We start from the raw sequence: 22564 nt of genomic DNA on the forward strand, positions 1-22564 counted from the left end.
TCTGATCCCACATTTTTTAGAAAAGAGACATTATAAAATGATGAATGCAAGGTTTGTGTTGTTATCATTTTAATGACAACAAAATGTATTTGGCCTGCCTTCATAACAACATCCTAGAAATATTAGCATATTACAGTGAGATCTTATATTTTATATATGTGTGATTTGCATAAGTCAGTGTTTATTAAAAATTTCTGGCCAATTTGCCCCATTCTGACATGTCAGAAGAGCAGAAATTATGGCTGGTGATTAAAAAACACTTTTTCCATGCTATACCTAACATAGACCATGAGCAATTGTGTCACACTGGTTTGTTTGGGTTTTTTTGCTTTCTTTTATATTATATTGGATGACTATTATCAGGGAGGAAGAACTCCCTCTACCCCCAAGGTCCTTCTAGCTGGACTAAGAATTTAATTGACATGAGACAGATTAACAGGGGAAAATGCAATTTAATTTCATACGTATGGGGAATTCACACAGACATGGAAAAATTCCAAAGACAGGCAAAATGGGTATATATGTCATTCTGGACTAAGGAGAAGGGGGTAGGGGTCTGGGACTTGAAAGGGAAGGAATGCAATTCACAGGAAAATGAAAAAGAGCAAGAATTTAGTAAACAAATGTTTGCTGGGCCACTCAGAAACCATGGGACAAAGAGAGGACTTTGATTGAACAGGCCTTGCTAGGTTCCTCCCTATCTACCATACCTGCTTCCTAGATATCACCTATCTATGGTGATAGCTCTCTTCCTGGAGCATGTCCTCTACCTAAATTCTTTTTAGCCAGTTGTGGAGGAGGTAAAGAGCTTTTCCTGAATCTGCTAGATTTTGATTGCTTCTAATTCAAAATAATCTTTATGTCAAAGTTTGACCCATCTTGGGGTGGCCTGCGCTTGGCCTTTACATTACTTGTGAGAATATCTAACTTATGGTTTGGAACCAGTGACTTACTAGAAATTTGTATCTCCCACTCCTGACTTTTTCATTTTTACAATGAAATTTCCAGAAACAGCCTCATAAGGCCAAAAGAATAGATTTGCAGTTCAAGACAAATTGTGGGCCATTATTTTTCCAGTGGGGAAAGAAAAGAAAAATGAAGAATGTCATCTATTAACTTTATTGTACAGAGCAGCAGGAATATTAAGAAATAACCTCTGAACTTAATTTATTGATAAGGACATTCTTTTGAATTTAAAGAATTTAGAGATATAGAATGTATACAGAAATCAGAGCTCAAAAGATTCTTACAATCTGATAAAAATTGAACACATTTCTTTTGCTGAATTGGCAGGATCATGAATCAGCTGGTTGAGATTGTTCATAATATGACTTTTTTTTTCAACAGGTGGGTTCTGGAGGTTGGCTTGGCACTTAATACGATTTGATCTGGAGATGAGACACAGAAACTGTAAAAGTCAGATGGAATTCCTTGGCACATTCCAAACTGATGGAAAATCCTACCATTTCTCCCGATCATCTCCCTGTGTACTGTTTATAAGCTTCTTGGCTTGTGGGCAGGTATAATTGGGGCAGGGATATTTGCGCTTGCCTCATTATTTCTTGGAGCATCTGGTTCTTTCCACTCATCCCCCGCTGTCACTTTCTGAAACCACTTTCACAGACCCATTAGCCTGTGGGCAGCCGTTTACTGCTGAGCCATTCTCCGCTAAAAGCCATCAGCAGCCCCATTCCAACTGAGAACCAAAGAAGGTTACAATAGAGAATTTCACTCTAACCGAAGTGGGAGACCATAGATTTATAGCAATGTCAGTGTGCGTGTTCTCAAGGGGGTTCCCATTAGAAATGCACAGAGAACCTTAGAGCAAGGTCCCTAGCACGGATGTTCATTGACATTAGTTGTCTATGTTGAATCCTTTAAAGGACACTGTCCCTTGAGCCCACCTCGACCACATGTTTTCAAGTCCAAATTGTTTCTAAGTTATTTAGAACTGAAAGGCCATAATAGTATTAAAAACAATTTCATAAATTACGTAGCCATCTTCTGATTGCAAAATGCTTTCAACCCTTTATCTCCCTTATTTAACAAAGCATGAAAGATGCTGGTTGTCATGTGATGGAAATAACACAATTTGTTGTGTTCTAACAGTGCCAGCCAGTCATGATATCCAGGTGACTTGCAAAATTCACATGAACAGTGAATTCATTCTTCAAACTCATGAAGGCCTAGAGGAAAGATTTTTGGTGAATGGTTATGCAGCAAACTTACATAAAAGTGGGTGGCATCTATTTTTGACCTGAGACCAGTAACCCATGGAATCACAGTCTTAAAAGATTTCACTTGCTGTGCAATGAAAAAATTGTCACCGAACGAACATACTAACATGGGTATTTAACCTTTCCACCTGTCTTGGAAGCTTTGAGAAACAATTTTAAATGAATAGGAAAGCACATTTATAATAACCCTTTTCTCTATCTTATAAGCTTATTATGTATTTTAGAAATGAAGGAATTTCTTGTAACATATTCCTACAAGTAAAGTCACTCTCAAATTCATACAACATTTATATAATTTTGTTCAGAAGAATATATTATGGCTTATTTTAAACTGCCTAACTGTTGGAATAGTATTTGGGCATAAATATGGACAGGACAAAGTGCATAGAATATACTAAAATTTAGTCATATAAATATTTTCTATCCAATTCCATTGGACAGAAAAGATAGAATTGTTATCCATTCATAGAATAGAAAAATAAAGCATAAAATACTCTAAGTTGGATGCCCTTCAGCAGCTTTGGCCAAACTACACAGATGAGTTAAACAAGTTATTTTTTTTTTTTATACTTGATACTTGGGTAACGTTACTTCCTCGCAATTTTTAAAATATATTTTGCAGCTTCCTGCACTAAAAATTACAGAAGCTATGACTAAAGTAAAATAAAATTTAGAATTAAATAAAAACTCAAGAAAAGTTTTGATTGGGTTTCCTAGGCTCCTTGAAATTGAGTACCTCACCATTTTAATTAAACAAATAAATTTCAACATATTGAACTTAATTCTCTTCACCCATCCAGGGAAGGAGATTTTAGGACTGGATTCCCTCAATCACCCTGTTTGGTTGTGCCTTCACCTTCCCCCCACCACCCATGGGTGATCCGCTGATCAGCCAGGGGAAAACTCCAGCGGTGGGAAGAGTGGTTTAGCCTCACAAGCACTGTGTTTGGTATTGAGTTTTGTTAACAGCAGTTCTGATCTCTTGTCTGGTGTATCCAAAGGAATGGAGATGCAGATACTTTAGGTGGTGAGGGCAATGGTCTCCGTCCTCTGCTAGTGTTCTGTTATTTCTTGATAGATTTTCAACAGCCTTTGCACATCCTCAATTGCTCAATATCTCTTACATTATCCAAGGTCAGAAAAACCATATGGCTTTATAAACATCAAAGAGTAGAGTCAGGAACCCACACTTTTAAAAAGAAAGAACCCCCCCCACACTACCTATTTTAGAATCAAATGCACATGGCCCACTAACTGCAAAAAATTTATGTGGCCAAGTTAACCTACTTGGAAGAAGAATAATGTGTCCATTAGGGCCCAAAGAACAAGCCCATCTTCCAGTGGGAAAGTAGTAGAGGGTAGACATTAAGGGAAATGAAATTAAAGACACTGGATTGAGAGACTCTGAATGGTAGGTACGAATGACAGAAAATGGAGAAATTAAATGAGAAATTAACCCCTCAGCCTCTGAGGTCATTCTCTGTGTTGAAATTCAGTTGCTTTAAAGAGTCTTTATTACTGGAGACATGATTTTCCCATAGCCAAGGGGAAAGTTCAATTACTGTGCCCAACTAATTGTCCGTTTTAAATCATTTTTTGTGTAAAGATTGAGTGTATTGGATGGATTTGTCATACTCAGAATGAAACTGGTACAGATGAAATGCCTGTTAAGGGGCATTAACTTCACTATTTTCTCATTTGCTATAAAAGCCTAATTAAGTACCAAGATTTGGGATAGACTGGGGCTTATTATCAGCCAAGTAAGGGAGGGAAGAGCTTCCTGATGGGTTTAAAAACAAGTAGCTTTTGGTTTAGAGTATAGGGAAATAAAAAAAAAAAAAAGGTCTCTATCTTGTTTTCTAGGGTTAATGAGATATCTCTCTTTTGCTGTTATAACTCACTTGTTTTCTATATCCTACCACCCCAAATATTTTAATGGGTTTCTCTACATCAACTCCATTTTTCCAGTTGTTACCACCTATGTGCTAATCAAACAATTATCTTGTCATTCTTTTTATAAGACCTTCTGTAAAGACCCACAGAACCCTTTCAGAATTATGGAGATCCAGTAATGTTCAGATCATAAACACTGTTTTATTGAATGTTTCATGGATAATTTGAGTAAAGAAACAAATGCCAAACTAGTAAATATTCTATGTAAATACAGAGAGTATTTAAAAATTATTGTAATTTATTAAAAGCTGACATATGTTGTTTTTATGGTTTTTAGAGATTCTTGACAAAGGGAGCTTGCGAGCAATTTTAATTGATGTATTTCAACAGTTGTCCAGTATGAGTTCATAGCAACAAACAGAGGACATGCTGGAGCACAGTTACCAAAACTGGCTTCTTGATGATGTAGCTCAAATTATGGTTTTATGCTTGCCAAATGTGATTCTGTGTTTGACTTTGGAACCGGTTGTCATAATGCAGACGTTGACAGTCCTCATGGACACATATGAGTACTAGCTAAATTTGAAAAGCTGAAGAGACAGAAAAGGGTGGGATGTTACGAACTACAAACTTATTTCTGATTCTAAATATGTCCCTTGGTGCTCAGATGGCAAGTGCCTTTTAACAAGCTACCTGTCCTCCCAGGTTCCATGTTAACATTGGGTACAAGATTCGGCATTAACCTGGCTCTTCTTGCACAAGTATGTGCCATCAAATGCAGAAATATGACAGGTTCCTTGGCACCCATTTTTGGATGGACTGTTTCCAGCAAAAACAATGACTTACCAAGCAGTTCCAAGTGACGTACCCAGTGAAGAACACAAAGCTGCAATGGCTTACAGATGCCCAGTTTTAGGAAATAAACCAATCACTAATTCTAAATTGCTTGAGGAGGAACCACCACTGAACGTAAAATCACAACCAGGAAATGAAAAGCCTCTATTGAAAACAGCCCCTCAAAATTAAAGGAAACTTGAGGCTAAGAAAGCTGAAGAGCAGGGCCTGAGAACTGGCAAGAGGCCTGATTGGCCCCGCTCCCTCCCCACAGAGCATACCACGAAAGACTGCCACTCAGCCACCTCTTGAGAGCCTGAGACAGACAAACAGACCAAGAACCTAAACAAGAAGCTCCAAGCAATCGAACAACTGAGAGAAGAAGCAGCACCTGGAAAACAGCTAGAAAAACACCATTTGAAGAAAATGCAGCAAGAGAGAGCCTTTCTCCAGGAGCTGGGAGACACAGATTTGGGGATTTAAAGATTCAGGGAAAGCAAGTTCTCAGAAATCAAGACAAACACATCTGTTAAATCCACTGGCATCTATGGACTACCCATGTGCCCATTCTTAATGTTCATCTATAACTTTAACCATTTATCTAAGATTTAAAAAAAAAATAGGACAAGAAACCATAAAATATGTAAGAATACATCTAACAGGGGATGTCCAAGAACCTACAGATTTGCCCCCCATTTCAGAATCACCAATTTTGAAGTTGACCTACACATACATGGTAAATTTATTTTTGACAAAGATACCAAAGCAATTCAATGAGAAGTAGAAAGTCATTTCGACAAGTGATACCAGAACATTAGACATAGACCCTTTACTCATAACCACACTTTTAAAAACTTGGACTAGATCACATATATTAATTAAAAATCCAATACTAAAATATCTGGAAGAATATGTAAAAGAGAATAAAAATTTTATGATTTTGGATAAACACACACACACACAACACACACACACACACCCCTGAATCTTATAAGAACAAATAATTAATAAATTGAACTTTATTAAAATTAAAACTATTTTTCTTCTAAGAATTAAGAAAATCACATAATCAAAATAAAAAGGGAATGAACAGCATGAGAAAATACTGCAATACAAACATCAAATACAGGACTAGTTTCCAGATTATAGGAAGAATTCTTACAGTTCAGTAATAGCAAAACAAATGACCCAATAAAATGGACAAAATATTGAACAGTCCTTTACAAAATAAGATACAAAAATCCCCCCAATACAAATGGCCAACAGACACATGAAAAAATGCTCAACATCATTCAGCATCAGGGAAATACAAATCAAAACCACATTGAGATACCACCTCACACCTGTCAGAATGTCTAAAATCAATAACACAAGAAACATCAGGTGTTGGTGAGGATGTAGAGAAAGGGGAACCCTCTTACACTGTTGGTGGGAATGCAAACTGGTACAGCCACTCTGGAGAACAGTATGGGGGTTCCTCAAAAAGTTAAAAACAGAGCTACCCTATGACCCAGCAATTGCACTATTAGGTATTTATCCAAAGGATACACATAATTGTTTGAAGGGGCACACGCACCCCAATGTTTATAACAGCAATGTCCACAAGAGCCAAATTATGGAAAGAGCCCAGATGTCCATTGACGGATGAATGGATAAAGAAGATGTGGTGTATTGGTGGCGCCTGGGTGGCTCAGTCGTTAAGCGTCTGCCTTCGGCTCAGGTCATGATCCCAGGGTCCTGGGATCGAGCCCCACATCGGGCTCCCTGATCCACGGGAAGCCTGCTTCTCCCTCTCCCGCTCCCCCCGCTTGTGTTCCCTCTCTCGCTGTGTCTCTCTCTGTCAAATAAATAAACAAAATCTTTAAAAAAAAAAAAAAAAAAAACAAGAAGATGTGGTGTATATATACAGTGGACTATTACTCAGCCGTCAAAAAGAATGAAAGCTTGACATTTGCAACAATGTGGATGGAACTAGAGGGTATTGTGCTAAGTGAAATAAGTCAGAGAAGGACAATTATCATATGACTTCACTCGTATGTGGAATTTAAGAAACAAAACAGATAAACATAGGGAAATGGAAGAAAAAATAAGATGTAAATAGAGAGGGAGGCAAACCATAAGAGACACTGACCTCTAGGGAACAAACTGAGGGTTGCTGGAGGGGAGGTGAGTGGTGGGAAGGGATAATTGGGTGATTAAGGAGGGTAATTGATGTGATGAGCACTGGGTGTTATATGCAACTGATGAATCACTAAATTCTATCCCTGAAACTACTAATACAGAATATGTTAACTAAATTGAATTTAAATAAATAATTTTTTAAAAAATCCCCCCCAATACACAAATTTCCCTCCAAAAAATACACAAAAGGATGCTCAATATCAACAGCAGGGAAATGCAAATTCAAACCACAATCAGATACTACCACCCACCTTCTAGAATGGCTAGAAGGACTGACCTAGGATGTAGAACCACTGGACTCTCATACACTGTGAGTGAGATTAGAAACAGTTTGACATCATCTTAAACAAAGTAAACATACACTTATCATAAGAAGCAGCCCTTCCACCAAGGGGTATTTACCCAAGAGAGAAGTAAATGTATATAAAAAAATTTATTACATCAGTGTTCATAGCAGATTTATTTATAATAACCAAACACTGGAAGCATCCCAAATGTTCACCAATAGACTCAAACAAAATATAGTATATTTATTCAATTGAAAACCACTCAGTAATAATATGCAACAACCTTTTGATACATATAGCAACATGGATGGATCTCAAAATAATCTTGCTAAATGGAAGAAGACACAGAACACTATCCCTGCTCTATGATTCCATTTTATGAGATTTCAGGAAATGCAATCTAATCCATAATGGTGGAGAATAGATCATTGATTGCTGGGACAGGGTTGGAGGGAGGGAGAGATGGCCTGAAGTAACTTTTCAGGGAGATGGAAGTAGTTAGTGTCTTGATTATGGTGATGGTTTCACAAAGCTCACATATGTCAAAATCCTTCAAATTGTGCAACTTAAATATGGGCAGTTTACTGTGAATTAATTATATCTCAACAGAGTGGAAAAAAAAAGTTTAAGTTGACATACAATTTAACCCACTGAGGCAAATTGTGGTTTTAGTCTCTAGCTTTATTTTTTAATAACGCTCATATCACGAAATAATCTCAGGAATAAGATTATTCCTGAATGTTATACATTCCTTGAGGTTACTTTTGGGATTGTTTCCCATCATGTAGTATCATGTAGGATTCTAATATAGTCAATTGCTGCTCATAGAGGTCATGTGGTTTCCCAAAATTCCTATCACAGTTTCTAAAATTAAAATATCTGGTTAAAAAAATATCTTTTGGAATGTCACTAGCAGGCTTTAAAAAAAATGTTAAAGGAGAAATATAAGAATATACACATTTTTCAGTTAAAAAAATTCAAAGAGAGTAGTTGCTAAATGCAGAAATCTAAGTAGAAATTAATTCATTGTCATCTGATATTTGGTCTTGTTCTTCCTTCCCACATTAAAAGCCTTTTCTAAGGGCTGAAGATTACACCTGAAAGATATTAGCTAAGTCAATTGATATTAAAATGAATGAAATAAAGACTATTTTTAAAGTATGGTAACATGTGCTGGACATGAATTAAAACAAGAAAAATGAAAATAAATTCTCAGAGATTTTTTTTTTAAAGATTTTATTTATTTATTTGACAGAGATTACGAGAGCAGGAACACAAGCAGGGGGAGTGGGAGAGGGAGAAGCAGGCTCCCCGCTGAGCAGGGAGCCCCTCAGAGATTTTTTTTAACAGAATCTCAGGAGGCAATAGATGTACCAGTCCCACATTTCAAAACAAAAAGTCTCGACCATGATGAATGCAAATGTCAAGTTCAATCTTACGGAAACTCTTTTGTAGGATAAATATTTTCATTGCATAAATTGGAGACAATTTGATAAGTATTCTGGAATTTGGTAGGAAAAACAAATCATACTAACATCTAGGAAACTCTACTAAGATCCAAATATTTATGCATAATACCCTCTGCAAGTCACATCTGACATCTGGGATCTTGGAGCAGCACTAGCTTCTAGAAAAGATGATTGAGTTACCAACAGTGGGGGGGGGGGGCAGGGATCAAAACCCATAATATGAATCACCAGATTTTCCAACCAGTACATACACACACACACACACACACACACACACACACCCTCTTCAATAACACTAATAACTTGTTAAAATGAATGAGGATTCCTCTGAGGTGAAATTTTGAGGTAGATAAGATATAAGTACATCAGTTATCCACTGCAAAATGATGCTGCAGTAACAAACCACCTCCAAACCATAATAAGCTTTTATAGAAGTCATGGCTTTGTGGGTTTGCAATTTCGACTGGTCTCAGCTGAGCTGTTTTCTTAGTTGGCTCACTCACATGTCCAGCTGTGGGCTGGCTCTGGGACAGGGCAATGGGAGTATCTGGGCCCCATGTCCCTCATTCTCTCTCAAACTAGCTTGAGCATGTTCTCGGGGTCATGGCAGACGTGCCACAGTGAGCAAGCTTCGTTGGCATGTACCTTTCCTCTGTTAGCATCACATTCTAACTTCCCATTGGCTAAAGCAAGTCACAAGACTGAGTCCAAGGTCACAGTTGGAGGCAACCTCACAGTTAGACAACAGAACCATAGTGGGGGTCATCTTCTGGATGACCTATTTTGTTCCATCGATCTATTTGCCTATTTTTCCCATGCTGTCTCAATTATTGTTATACTTGGTAATCATGTGCCATGAGTTCTCTGACTTTTCTTCATTTTCAAAAATGTTTTAGCTTGTTTTTTGCATTTCTACATAATATCAAATCAGCTTGTCAATTTTTACAAAAATTCCTGCTAAGATTCTGGTTAGGGTTGCACTGAACTCATAGATAAATTTGGGGAAAATTAAAATCTTAAGGTTATTGAGCCTTATAGTCAATGAACATGGTATATCTCTCCACTTATTTAGTCCTCCTTAGTTTCTTTCAGAAATGCTTTCCTGAATACATCTTGTATATCTTTTATTATTAAACTAATTTCTAAATACTTTGATTTTTGCTGGTATTATGAATGGATTTTTTTTTATTTCTGAAACTCATTGCTAACACATATACTTTGTTTTTATATCGATTTTTTTCTTGTGATCTTGCTAAATTAATTTATTTTTTTCTAATGGCTTTGTAATATTTTTCTTAGGATTTTATATATATATATATATATATATATATATATATATAATCATATGTGAATGAAAATTGTACTTCCCTCCCCCATCTTTTTTTTTTTTTAAGATTTTATTTATTTATTTGACAGAGAGAGACACACAGCAAGGCAGGGAACACAAGCAGGGGGAGTAGGAGAGGGAGAAGCAGGCTTCCCCGCTGAGCAGGGAGCCCAATGTGGGGCTCAATCCCAGGACTCTGGGATCACAACCTGAGCTGAAGGCAGACACTTAACGACTGAGCCACCCAGGCACCCCCTTCCCTCCCCCATCTTATGATTCTTGTTTCTTTTGCTCACTTTGTTGTAGTGACTAAGATTCCTAGTACAATGATGAACTTCAGAAGTTCTGGGAGTAAAAAGTCTTTGCCTTATCTCTGTTCTTCTATAGGAAGCATCCAGTTTGTCACCATTAGCTGTGATATAAGGTATGCATTTTTCCTAGATGCCCTTTACTAGTTCTATTCTTATTAAGCAGAGAGCTTTTATCACTAATGAAAGTTGAATTACGTTGATGCATTTACTGAGATTTCATACGATTTTTTTACTTTATTTTGTCAATGGAGAAAACTAATATTGGCTATTTTTTAATGTTGGACCAATCTTTCATTCTTGAGATAAACCCCACCAGTCACAGCATATAATCCTTTCCACATTCTGCTGTTTATATTTGTTAACATTTTATTAAAAGTGTTGCTTCTATATATATGCATTGGACAGAGTTTAAGGTGGCCCCATGACCCCAGACTATTCGTCTTTGTGAATCTGACCATCTTTGTGAATCCTTTGTGTCTCATCCCCTTGCTTGACTCTAGGTGTGTCCTGTGATTTGCCTTTATAAGCAAGACAATGCAAAGGGGAGGGATCCCCTGATTACATGTGTGTGATTGTGTTTCAAAGGATTATGGCTTCCATCTTTGCCTTGAACACTTTTAAGAAACAAGCTGTAGGTTAGGGGCTGGCATATGGAGAGGGCTACATAGAAAAGAGATTACAGCAGCCTCTGTCCTGTAGGCAACAAAACCAGAGGCCCTCGCACTGATACTTGTGTGGAACAGAATGTGACCACCACCAAGCTTGGAAGCAGATCTCCCCCACCCCACTTCCGTCCAGCCTCAGATGAGGCCACAGCTCCAGCTGACACTTTGTAATCTCATAAGACTCTGGAGCAGACGAGCCAGAGGCCAGTCACACCAAGAGAGGACCGGATGAAAATGACTGGCAAGAGAGACATTTGTCTTTAATTCTGAGACCGACATATCAGTACACTGGGGCACCAAGTACCTTGTGTTCCCTTTCATTTTGAAAAAAAGAAGACAACACATCACTTTTAGTGGTTTTACAATTTTTCCTGCAGTTTTTTCCAGTACTTCTTTTTTTGTTAGTGAATCAGTAGCCTAAATTGATTTGATTTTTTGCCCTTTGCCTTCACTTCTGCCATGCTTAGCTTTGGGATTTGTCTTTACTCATTGCTTGTATGTTTACTAATGCTGTGGTCAGAGTCCCACATTGGATTTGATTTTATTTTTACATCTATAGTTCCTTCTCTGGCTGTCAATAAGTAGTCTGGATCTTTCACTTCTTCTGAAACCCTTGTGTAGAACTGGATTCAAGCATACTTAGTGTCCTTCCACACGGTCACACCTAAGAGAATTTTATTTTACTTAAAGTACAATTTTAAAAATAATAATAACAAAATTGTAGCCTAAAAGAACACTATTGTTTGTTTTCCACTTTTCAATTTCCAGAAAATGTCCCTCCCAACTTAGATCTCCACCTTGAGAAACAGAGCACACTTGTCTTTTTCCAAAAATTTCAGTCCTGATCGTGTGGGTCCTGACTAGCAGTGCCAAGAGCTTAACTCACCATTTCTCTCAATAGACTAAAAGCTCCAAGTACGTGGACTTCCAGTGGTTGGCCATGGTCTCCAAAAGTTTTAGGGTGGCCCAATAGGCTTTTACTCCAGATTTTTGCTGAAATAAAAATAATTTTTAGCACAGCTTTTGAGATATCATTGCTTTTACAAATGTGGAGATACTTGCTGAACTACTTGGCAGTATCTTTTACAGCAAACATTTTGAAAAAAAAAAAATCTGACATTCAGGTCTGGCAACTTTTCCAATCTGGGCTTCTAATCCCACACTGGACACTGGGGATGGGGAGCGGTGGGTGTGGCTAATGCTCATGATTCAGTTTGGGCAGCATGGAAACAGTGGTAATAGAGATGATCAATGACCCGCCTTCAGGCATAACACCACCAGTAGCTGATCCCAGTCATCAGTGAGAATGGGTGGTGATTTCTATTATTTTAGAATATGCCCTTTTGCAGGTCACAATATTAAACTTTTACAAGCTTTTTGCGGTCTTAATGTTGAGCATTTAATGCTTCCAAATAATCTCAGCTTTTTAATTGGTTTTGACAGGAATCTTTTCTCTGTCATATCAAAAGAGGTAGGAATACGTTGTCAAAACCTGACCTCTGTGCTTCGGAGCCAAAATATAACGCAAAGGCAGAGTTTGGGATAAAGAGGAACAATAGCTTTGTGGCTTTGCTGGGCAAAGGAGGCTGCAGCAGGCTCTGGCTCTGACCTTCAAAAACTGCAAGCCTGACCCAGAGGAAGGGACTAGGGGGACAGGGGGAGGGTTATAGGGAAATGCAGGATCTAGCTGGTTTCTACAGGAATTGTGTCTGTACTGTGAGCCTCCTTCCTCGATTTCGGGGTGGTGCCAGGTTCCTGAAACAAAAGGCTAAGAAAAGAAGAAGGGAGATTTGTGGAAGAGAGGAAATAGATGACTTTAAAATCAAGCTTCGCTGAAGCATTAGTGAAGTTATTTTGATTTTTGCTCAACTTTGTGCTTTTAAGCAACGACAAATAGACGTCAAAAGTTATTGTTTAGATTCATAAACTCTAATTCTAGACTAGTTAAAACACATAGATCAGCCTTCAGCACTACACTGTTTTTAATTTCCACTGCTATCAGCCCTTTACAAAGATTAATGGTACTTCCAAAACATTATTGTCATTATTGTAAAACTTCCACGTTTTGCTAAAAATAAACCCTTCTCTGACCGTTTACTGGGCTTGACTTTACCCTTCTTTCCTGCCTAATTACTTTTATAGGTTGTTTCCCTCATTAATTTAATGATGGGAGTCCTTTTGCTTAATATAGCTGAGTCAATACGGTGAGAATTGGTCTGTATCCAATCTATGTCTACTAGAAACGTGCCAGAAGTGATGTGGCTGTGAATTCCAGGGCCGTACATTTCCGCAGGCTTGCACCTGTTCCACATTTTCTCTCTCTTTCTATTTTTAATACCACAGTAGCTGAGAAAATTTTACCAGCTGTGGAAGAAATGTGATGCCACCTTCAGAATCGGTACGTGGAAGAGCCCAACGGTTCTCCTCACTGAGTTCTGTCCCAGTAAGTCTTCCCAGGAGCATCCCCCAGGAAACGTCTACTTCGTTCTAGGACCACAGGATCTTACTTATCTCAACCTTGTGGACATTTTCATTCAGTGGCCTGATCTGCCCAGAAACTGAGACAAGTCTGTAGTCAAGGGTCTCCCGCCTTGGCTGCAGATTAGAGCTGCTTTTCACATTCTTCACAATGTAACCTTTCAGAGTCCCCACCTCAGAGGACCAATCAAGTCAGATTCTAAGGGGGAAGGGGTCTGGGGATCTGTGTTTTTGAGCTCCCTAAATATTTTAATCTGCAGCTGTGGCTGAGAGGCACTGACATAAACTAGGAATATCCATGATCACGAACGCATTTTAGTTGCATGCGTATGACCTGTATGTGTCTCCACTTTTGTTTTATTGTTAATTTTATTTTTTTTTTTAAAAGATTTTTCATTTATTTATTTGACAGAGAGACACAGCGAAAGAGGGAACACAAGCAGGGGGAGTGGGAGAGGGAGAAGCAGGCTTCCTGCTGAGCAGGGAGCCCGATGCGGGGCTCGATCCCAGGACCCTGAGATCATGACCTGAGCTGAAGGCAGACGCTTAACGACTGAGCCACCCAGGCGCCCCTGTTTTATTGTTAATTTTAACGTTCTTGTTGTAGTTTATACATTTTTACAACCTGCCTTATACAGTTTTCATAATCAGATAAACAACGCAGAATGACGGCTATGAACAGAGAAGAAATTTGACTTCAGACCTTGAACTAGGAATACAGAACACAAAATCGTCCGTGCTACCTTATCTGTCAATAAATTAATGTAGAAGGGAAATAATTATATGGTTATTTGAAATTTATGTGTCTTTATATTTTTAATAGTTTAAATGTTTGTTAAAATCTAAAATAGGAATTATATATGCCATAGGGTGCTTCCTAATAAAGATCGTACTTCTAAAATGTAACAAAATGGAATTGATCAAGGCAAAAGTGTCTTGCACTTAATAATTGATACAAATGAAACCAGAGCTCAAAAAATGTCCATTATATATTATCTCCTGTAATAATAATGTTTTTTGTACTGATAAGGCCATAGAAGTACCTGCTTTATCCCAAGTAGCAACAGTAAGTCAAGAATGTGAAAACTGACAGCGTGTTAGATTCATGAGGGCAGAATTTTGGTTTAACTTTTATTGGAATACCCCCCAAATCTAGAATATTGCTTGACAAAGTAGTTGCTCAATAAATATTTGCTAAATGTATGAATTCCCTCCATATGCACAGGTATATATTTAATATAAATATTTATGCTTAGATGTAAAATAGACATAAGCATGAATACTTATACTCATATTAAAATCTAAAATATATCAAATATATCTAAAAAAGCTAAAATATATAAAGTAAAAAAGTATGTAAAATCTAGACATGAAATGTTTACACTTAGATGGGACTTTTATGTAAAATATACAGACCTACGTGTACATACACACATGGACACACAGAATGAACGACAATGTTCACCCAAATCGGAAAGACATGTCGTATATTTAAAAGTGATTAATTATATAACTTGGAGAAAAGGAGGAAAATGTGATTCTATCTTTTCGTAAGTCTCAAAGTTACTATTCTGCTTTCGAATAATAGAAAAACATCTTCTGCGACAGAGTATGAATTATGTTGCATAACTTATCATTTTGCCACAAGGAGTCAAGGTAAAATAGTTGAAGAATCATATCCATCCACTGACGGTGCTGCTCAAACAATCTTCGCACAAAAGCAGGTAGGGAAATTTTGAGACCGTATTTCGGGCCAGAAGCCTATTTTGTATTTAACGGCCACTTCCTGGAGTAGCCTTGCACCAGGAAAGCAGAGAGCATTTGGCACTGGTCACATTTCACTCTGTCATCGGCCTGGAATGCCGAGCATCCTTTACTCTGTACTTGGGAAGTTTCCAAAGGGGCGATTCAGTCCAGCTTCACTTCAGATGAAATTCTCCCCTCGCGTAAACTCAGCTGCTCAGTGAGTTGTAAAGAACAGGACCCAAAACAGAAAAAGAAAGGAAACCAGAAAAACAGAAATGAGACAGTCTGAGTTCTTTTTACTTTTGTAGTTTTTAACTAACTGCTCCTTTATTAAAAAGTTTGACATTTATCTTGTGTGTCAGCTTTGTGCGTGTGATGGAGATGCCCAGAACATGAAATCTAAAAGCAGGAAAACCTTACTAGGTTTGTTATCAACTCAGACACATCAACTTCACCACACTTTATCTGTCCCCGGAGAGTTCATGCATGTCCTCAGAGGATCTGAAATTCGTACGGAAGCCTGTGATAAGTAATGAAGGTGCATATTTGCTATAAAGTGCGAACTCTTCTGTTTATGCTAAATAGAAAGTCAGGCAAAACCCCTTTTGTTCCTGGTCAAATTTAATGGGTCAGCCCGCAGAGCTGCCTGGCACTACGGAGCTCCTACACAGCCCCCATGAGAGACACAGGGTCCGGACGTGGGGTTCCCTAGCCAATAATTGCACAACTAGTTACAAATTTTAGGGAAACACCTTTTTTTTTCCCCATCCACAACGTTGGGCTCTTAAGCCATCCCGTGCACAGAGACCATGTTGGGGGTGACAAACACTGTCTTCCATGTGAATGTTAATCTTTAAGTTCATCTCCCCATGGTAGGCTAACCAGAGCAATTTGTGGTTCAGTCCACTCAGTAAAAACCCCATCTAGCCAGACATGGGAAAGAATCAAGCTATAATTAGGATTTGTATTTTCACAAAAGATTTCTCCCTAATACAAACTTAGGGTAACACCATATATTCAATTGATTCATAAAAGTAAGCATTTTAAGGATGGCAGACCCCTTAGATGGGGTCCCTTTTCCAATATAGTATATGTTGAGTTTTTTGACCAGTGGCCCAGAAGTCCAGATCCAGGAAATGGCTTACTCAGGGTCCTAATTTGGTCTCTGATGGAGCCAGGGCTACAGCTTGGAATGAAATTCGCAGCTCGCTGCCTCTTTCCACCGGAACATGCCGCAGTGCCAAAAACCTCAGTAATTCCTTTGTAGCAAAACTGACACTTTAATTTAATTAGAACTTTACACTTTACTCTTTCTTTTGCATAACATTTCTTTAAGCTTTTGATAGACTTGAAGAACGTAAAGTCATCTCCAGGAGATGGACTCGGTTTTTCAAATCTTTCCCTATGTGGCATAAGCACAGCACAGAACAAACAAGGCTGCGGAGCTGCAGAAATGCACCCTCCGTAGCCCTCCCAAGCACACGTAACTCACCCAGAGGAGGTGATAAAAACCATCTTGTCAGGATATGGCTGTTTGTCTAACGATCAGAATTAAAGATGTCAACTGCTGAACATAGAATTTGAAATGCCAGGATTTGTCATACATTTTATTTTATATATTTTTTAAAGATTTTATTTATTTATTTGAGAGAGAGAGTGAGCACAAGGTAGGGGGAAGGACAGAGGGACAAGCAGCCCCCCCACCCCTGCTGAGCAGGGACCCCAACATGGAGCTTGATCCCAGGACCCTGAGATCATGACCTGAGCCGAAGGCAGAGGCTTAACTGACTGAGCCCCCCAGGCGCCCCCCGTCATACATTTTAAATGATGACTGGAAAAACACTCTATCAAATTTCGAAACACTTCCCAACCCTAGTTCATGTGGCGACATTCAGCAACGGGTCATAAACAGACGATGGTCAGTAACGCACACTGCCACACGTCTACATCGGAAGGCTGGATCAGAGTGAGATACGTCTGGGAGTAATCTGGGGCGGTTGCCACACGCTGAGAAGCTGGCGTATTTTGCGCATCACTTTTGAACTTGGAGACCTGAGCAGGTGTCTCTCAGCCGCACTGCTAGCAAGAAGCTGCGATGGAGATGATACCTGTGTTACAAGTAGGAGGCACCTGCTCTGTGACTAGGGCTCTGCGCCGTGGAACTCAGGACCGGAGCCGAGCAACAATGCTGCGGACCTGCCGGGGACAGGTCTTTATCTGTCACACACACGTGAGGTGTGAAACAGTGCAACCATTGTGGGTGAGTGACACACGACCAAGATGAGAGAATCAGGAAAAAAAAATGGTTTTGAGGGTTTCGTGGAAGATGAAGAACTAGAGGTAATGAGTTTCCCTGATGTCAGAAGAAGGGTCTAGTGATCAAATGGACATTCTGAACATCAGGGTGGGCCCTGCAGCCCAGAACCTCGTAAGCCCAGCCTGCTCTGAGCGCGGTCCCTAGATCATCTTAATAATCACTTGCTACTTTTTTATGCAGCCTCCTACGTCACATCTCCCCTCAGACTAGGGCTCTGCTCTAGACTCCAGGAAGCCATCGCACCTAATTTAGTTCTAAATGCTTCCTTCCTCCAAAGGGCTAAATTTTCTTTCCCATTTATTACACGGGTGATACCACACAGGACCTACTATGAATAAATTGCTCTCCTATAAACACAAATCAACTTTGCCTGACCTCCACTTGAAATCTCTGCATTGCATGTCATTAGATAAACATTCTGGTACTTACACTTGCCTGAATAATTCTGGGGTTAACACTCTAGCTGTCTGCCATTTCTTCGATCTGCCTCGCCAGTGAGGTAACTTTTTCGCAGATTGTAGTGTGCATCAGAACGGGAGGGGCCTTTTAAAATGCAGACTCGGGGGAGCGGCCATTGCATATTCTGATTGGTTGGTCAGATATGGGGTCCAGGAATCTGCAGCTTTAACGAACATTCCAGGTAATTCTAACGCACTTACCATCATTATTAAATTCAATACTAGGGAATTATGGGCTCTCTATACTGAAGTCATTTGCCTTATCTTAGAGTATATTTTGATATCAGATGTGAGCATGACAACTCTCAGAAATGGAAAAGGAGAGACTGGAGCTCCATGATACGAGGTGCTGCAACATGCTGTGAGCCAAGCAAGGGCATACAGTAATGATTCCTCCAGTGCTTCTTCAGAGGAATTTACATCCATAGCCATGAATAACGGGAACATTACAGGGCATAGCTAGACATGCTGGGAGCCATGGCAGAGGGTCCAAGTTGCCTCCATACCTGAGGACCTGAAGCCTTGCCATGGAGTCCTCTTAGATAGGGGACATCAGGGTCAGGACCCTCTCCCGTTGGGTCCCTTGAGTCCATGGACCTACTCAGGAGTCATTTCTCTACCCCCAAGTATGTACAGAAGCAGCATACTTGACATCTTAATGACATTGAATCTTCTAATCCCTGAACATGGTATAACTTTCATTTTATGTAGGTCCTTATCTCTCGTATGTCTTCAAAGTCTTGTTGTTTCTAGTGTAGAGGTCTTGTATTCCTTTTGTTAAATTTGCCCCAAATACTTTATGATTTTTATGCTACTCTGTTGTTTTTTTTTTTAATCCCTTCATATCTACATTTTTTCCCAAGTCTTTGCTGCTACACTGTAGAAATAAAATTGTTTTTGTTTTTTGACCAGGCACCCTGCCACCATACTATTTTTGCTTACTAGTCTGATAAATATTCTAAGGATTTTATATATAAGTAATAATGACCCTGGAGAGTAAAGACAATTTTACCTCTTTGTTTTCGATTGTTATGTTTTCACTTTATCGAGCCTCATGACATTGCCCTCCAGAACAATGCTGAAGAGCAGTGGTGAGAGCCCACATTCTTGCCTTGTTTCTGATTTTACATAGGATGTTAGCTGAACATTTTGGTAGGTGCCTTTTATAAGTTGAGAAGTTTCCCTTCTATCCCTCATTTGCTGACAGTGTTTATCATGAATTTTTTTGAGTTTTGGCAAGTGATTTTTCTGCATCTTTTTAGATCATCATATAGATCTTCTCTTTTGTTCTAACAAGATGGTGATTTTGTGATTTGTGGCTTTTACATCAGGAAAATAAAATGCATTTTATTTTTACTTTTTTGCTGGATTTGATTTACCAATATTATGTTAAGATCTTGCTAATTTATATTCATGAGAGATATTAGTCTATAATTTTTTTTTAAAATGTCTTTGTCAGGGTTTGATATCAGACTGGTACTAACCCCATAGGATGAGTAGAAACTGTTCTGTATTCCTCTAATATCTTAAAGAACTTGAGTAAATTTAGTATATTTCTTTCTGAAATGGTTGATGAAATTTACCAGTGAAACTATCTGAATGTAAAGTTTTCTTTGTGGGAAGATTTTTAATTAAGAATTTCATTTTCCTTATAAACATGGTGCTGTTAAGTGAAACTACATACCCCCAGTCCCCCGCCCCACGAATTCCGACTGTGTTAGCAGCCTTGAATTTCAGTTTCTGTCTCCTAAGTTCAAGTGCTCTCCTGGGGCTCCTTCCCCTCCAACATCCCAGTTTCAAAGTCACCTCTGGTGGAAAAGCCTTCCACCATCATCCAGGATTATTTTAAGTGCCACTGCAAAGTGATTTTCTATCTAATGGAAACAAGTCACCTCTTTTCTTCTCCACCACCTCATAAATAAACTCCTTAAAAGACTGTCCTGTTCACCACCATGAACAAGAGATTACAGCATCAAGCATACTACCTAGTAGTTCCTCAATCAACATTCCCTAGACAGAGGCAGAGTAGCGGAGAGGAAGGTGGAGAGTAATCGGGACAACAAGAGAGAGAGAGAGTAGGGCTGGATTTGGGGAAAGAGCAGAAGATGAAGGAGCCAAAAAATTTTACCAGAATGATGAAAAGAAGAGAAACCTTCGTGGTCACTGAATATTCAAGAAGACATTCACAAGATGTATAATCTTTCTAAAAGGACACTTATTTTAAGTGCTTGGAAAGTTTGTGTGCCCTCTGTCAGTGGCAGCTTCACACTCTGTAAAATACATGGACTCGGCTTTAGTAATGACATCCCCAAAACAGATTTTCTTTTACAGGTTGTTTGCATGCACTTTTTCTTGTCATTTCTAACCATTTCAAATGAATTTGTTTGAACCACATAAACTTATATGATCAATATTTGATCACTATTGACCTACCAAAAGAGCCATGACTATAAAATGTGGATAGAGTATCTGTTTCAAGTGTTCAACTGGATCGTGAACCATAGGGTTCAACTGAATACACTAATTCCAGGACTTTATTTTAGGAAATCTCTTTCTTCCATGACGACAGAAGGTAATTTTATGCACATTTTTTTTGCCATCTCAGCCAGAGTAAAAGAGTGGTAGGATATATATATACACTGGTTTAGTAATCTTGTGCATGTTACATTATGAGTTAGTTTCTTTGACTATAAAATGTGGATAGAGTATCTGTTTCATGGATCGTTTTGAGAATATGAAGTGCTTGGCACAGTGCCTTACACATACACTCACAGCAAATGTTAACTGTTACTAACATTATCACTATTATTATTAAGTGGCTTTTTCCTTTAAAATACTCTGGACCAGATGGTTAAAATGGGTCATGCATTCATTTTTCAAGTATTTTTCAAGGACAAGGATTTTTTTCAAAAAGAATCTTAAAAAAAAATCTTTAAATTTTTATCCCAGTTACTTGCAAATGGGCTCTACCAACCATATTTCCTGACCATTGGTATATATAATTTGTCCCTGAGTTAATGCTCACAATGTGTGCAAAGGTTAATATAAAACAAGTCTAAAATGCTCACAATGCAATGTGTCAGCTTTCTTCCTCTATTTATCTCCCATAAAAGTCATGTGAAAAATGTGAACACTACAATAGAAAAATGGGCAAAGCATGAACATATAAGAAGAAGCAAATGACAAGTAAACACATAAAACATTCTAGCGTTTTAGCAATAAAAGTTGCAGATTAAAACAGCAGTAAAACATGACTTTCACTGGCAAACCAATATGATATGTTCATACCCCACATTTGTAAGAATGCAGGATAATGGACATCTACTCTGATGGCCAAGCTGCAAATTAACACAACCTTGATGGATAGCAGTTGTCAGTATATATTGAAGCAATAAATATTCAGAACTTTTGACCCAGAAACACCATTAGGAATATACTTGAAGGTAATAATAAGAAGTAAGGATAATTGTATTTATTGTATACACTTATTTTGGTTTATATCAAAAGTTTATCACCACATTATATGAGTGCAAAATAAACAATAACGTAAATGTCTAACAGTAAAATACTGGTCATATAAATGATGATAAAGTCAGAAAAGTGAGAATTTAGAAGACCATGTAATACATATTAGCAAGACAAATGTTCGGGTAATTATAATCTAAAGTAGTAGAGGATCCTAGTTTTATTTTTTTTTTATAGATTTTATTTACTTATTTGACAGAGAGAGAGCACAAGCAGGGGGAGGGAGAAGCAGGCTCCCCGCTGAGCAGGAAGCCTGATGCGGGGCTCGATCCCAGGACTCTGAGATCCCAGGACTCTGATATCATGACCTGAGCCCAAGGCAGACACTTAATCAACTGAGCCACCCAGGCGCCCCAAGGAGGATCCTAGTTTTAAAGTTCACTTAATTAATGGGTGGTAGAATTACAGAATGTTTTCCTCTTCCTCATACTTTCTAGCATTTCATACTAAACACACATTATTTTAATAATTGAGGAGCTCGTGCATGCACACTTATTTTGAGAAGTGCACTACTATAGTAAGAGTTCTGGTGCTTTCAGATTCTCTTTCAGTGTAACAATTATTTTAATATAATATCATGATGAGGTATTTAAGGACGCCCACCACGCTAGTGTTCATCTAACTGGGGTAAAGGAAATGGTGCCCCCTATAGAGCAGTGCAGTGTATAAAACGAGCAGGTGCAATGTCCACAATAGCCAAACTGTGGAAAGAGCCCAGATGTCCATCGACAGATGAGTGGATAAAGAAGATGTGGTATATATACACAACGGAATATTATGCAGCCATCAAAAGGAATGAAATCTTGCCATTTGCAACGACGTGGATGGAACTGGAG

At 38.5% G+C, this 22564-nt stretch overlaps 1 pseudogene; it reads left to right on the plus strand.

Moving 5' to 3' along the window:
- The first annotated feature begins 4615 nt into the window (after positions 1–4615).
- LOC116645396 lies at positions 4616–5447 on the plus strand (annotated as a pseudogene).
- The last annotated feature ends 17117 nt before the right edge of the window (positions 5448–22564 follow it).

Source organism: Phoca vitulina, unplaced genomic scaffold, assembly GCF_004348235.1.
Source record: "Phoca vitulina isolate PV1807 unplaced genomic scaffold, GSC_HSeal_1.0 scaffold33, whole genome shotgun sequence".
NCBI classification, from domain to species: Eukaryota; Metazoa; Chordata; class Mammalia; order Carnivora; family Phocidae; genus Phoca; species Phoca vitulina.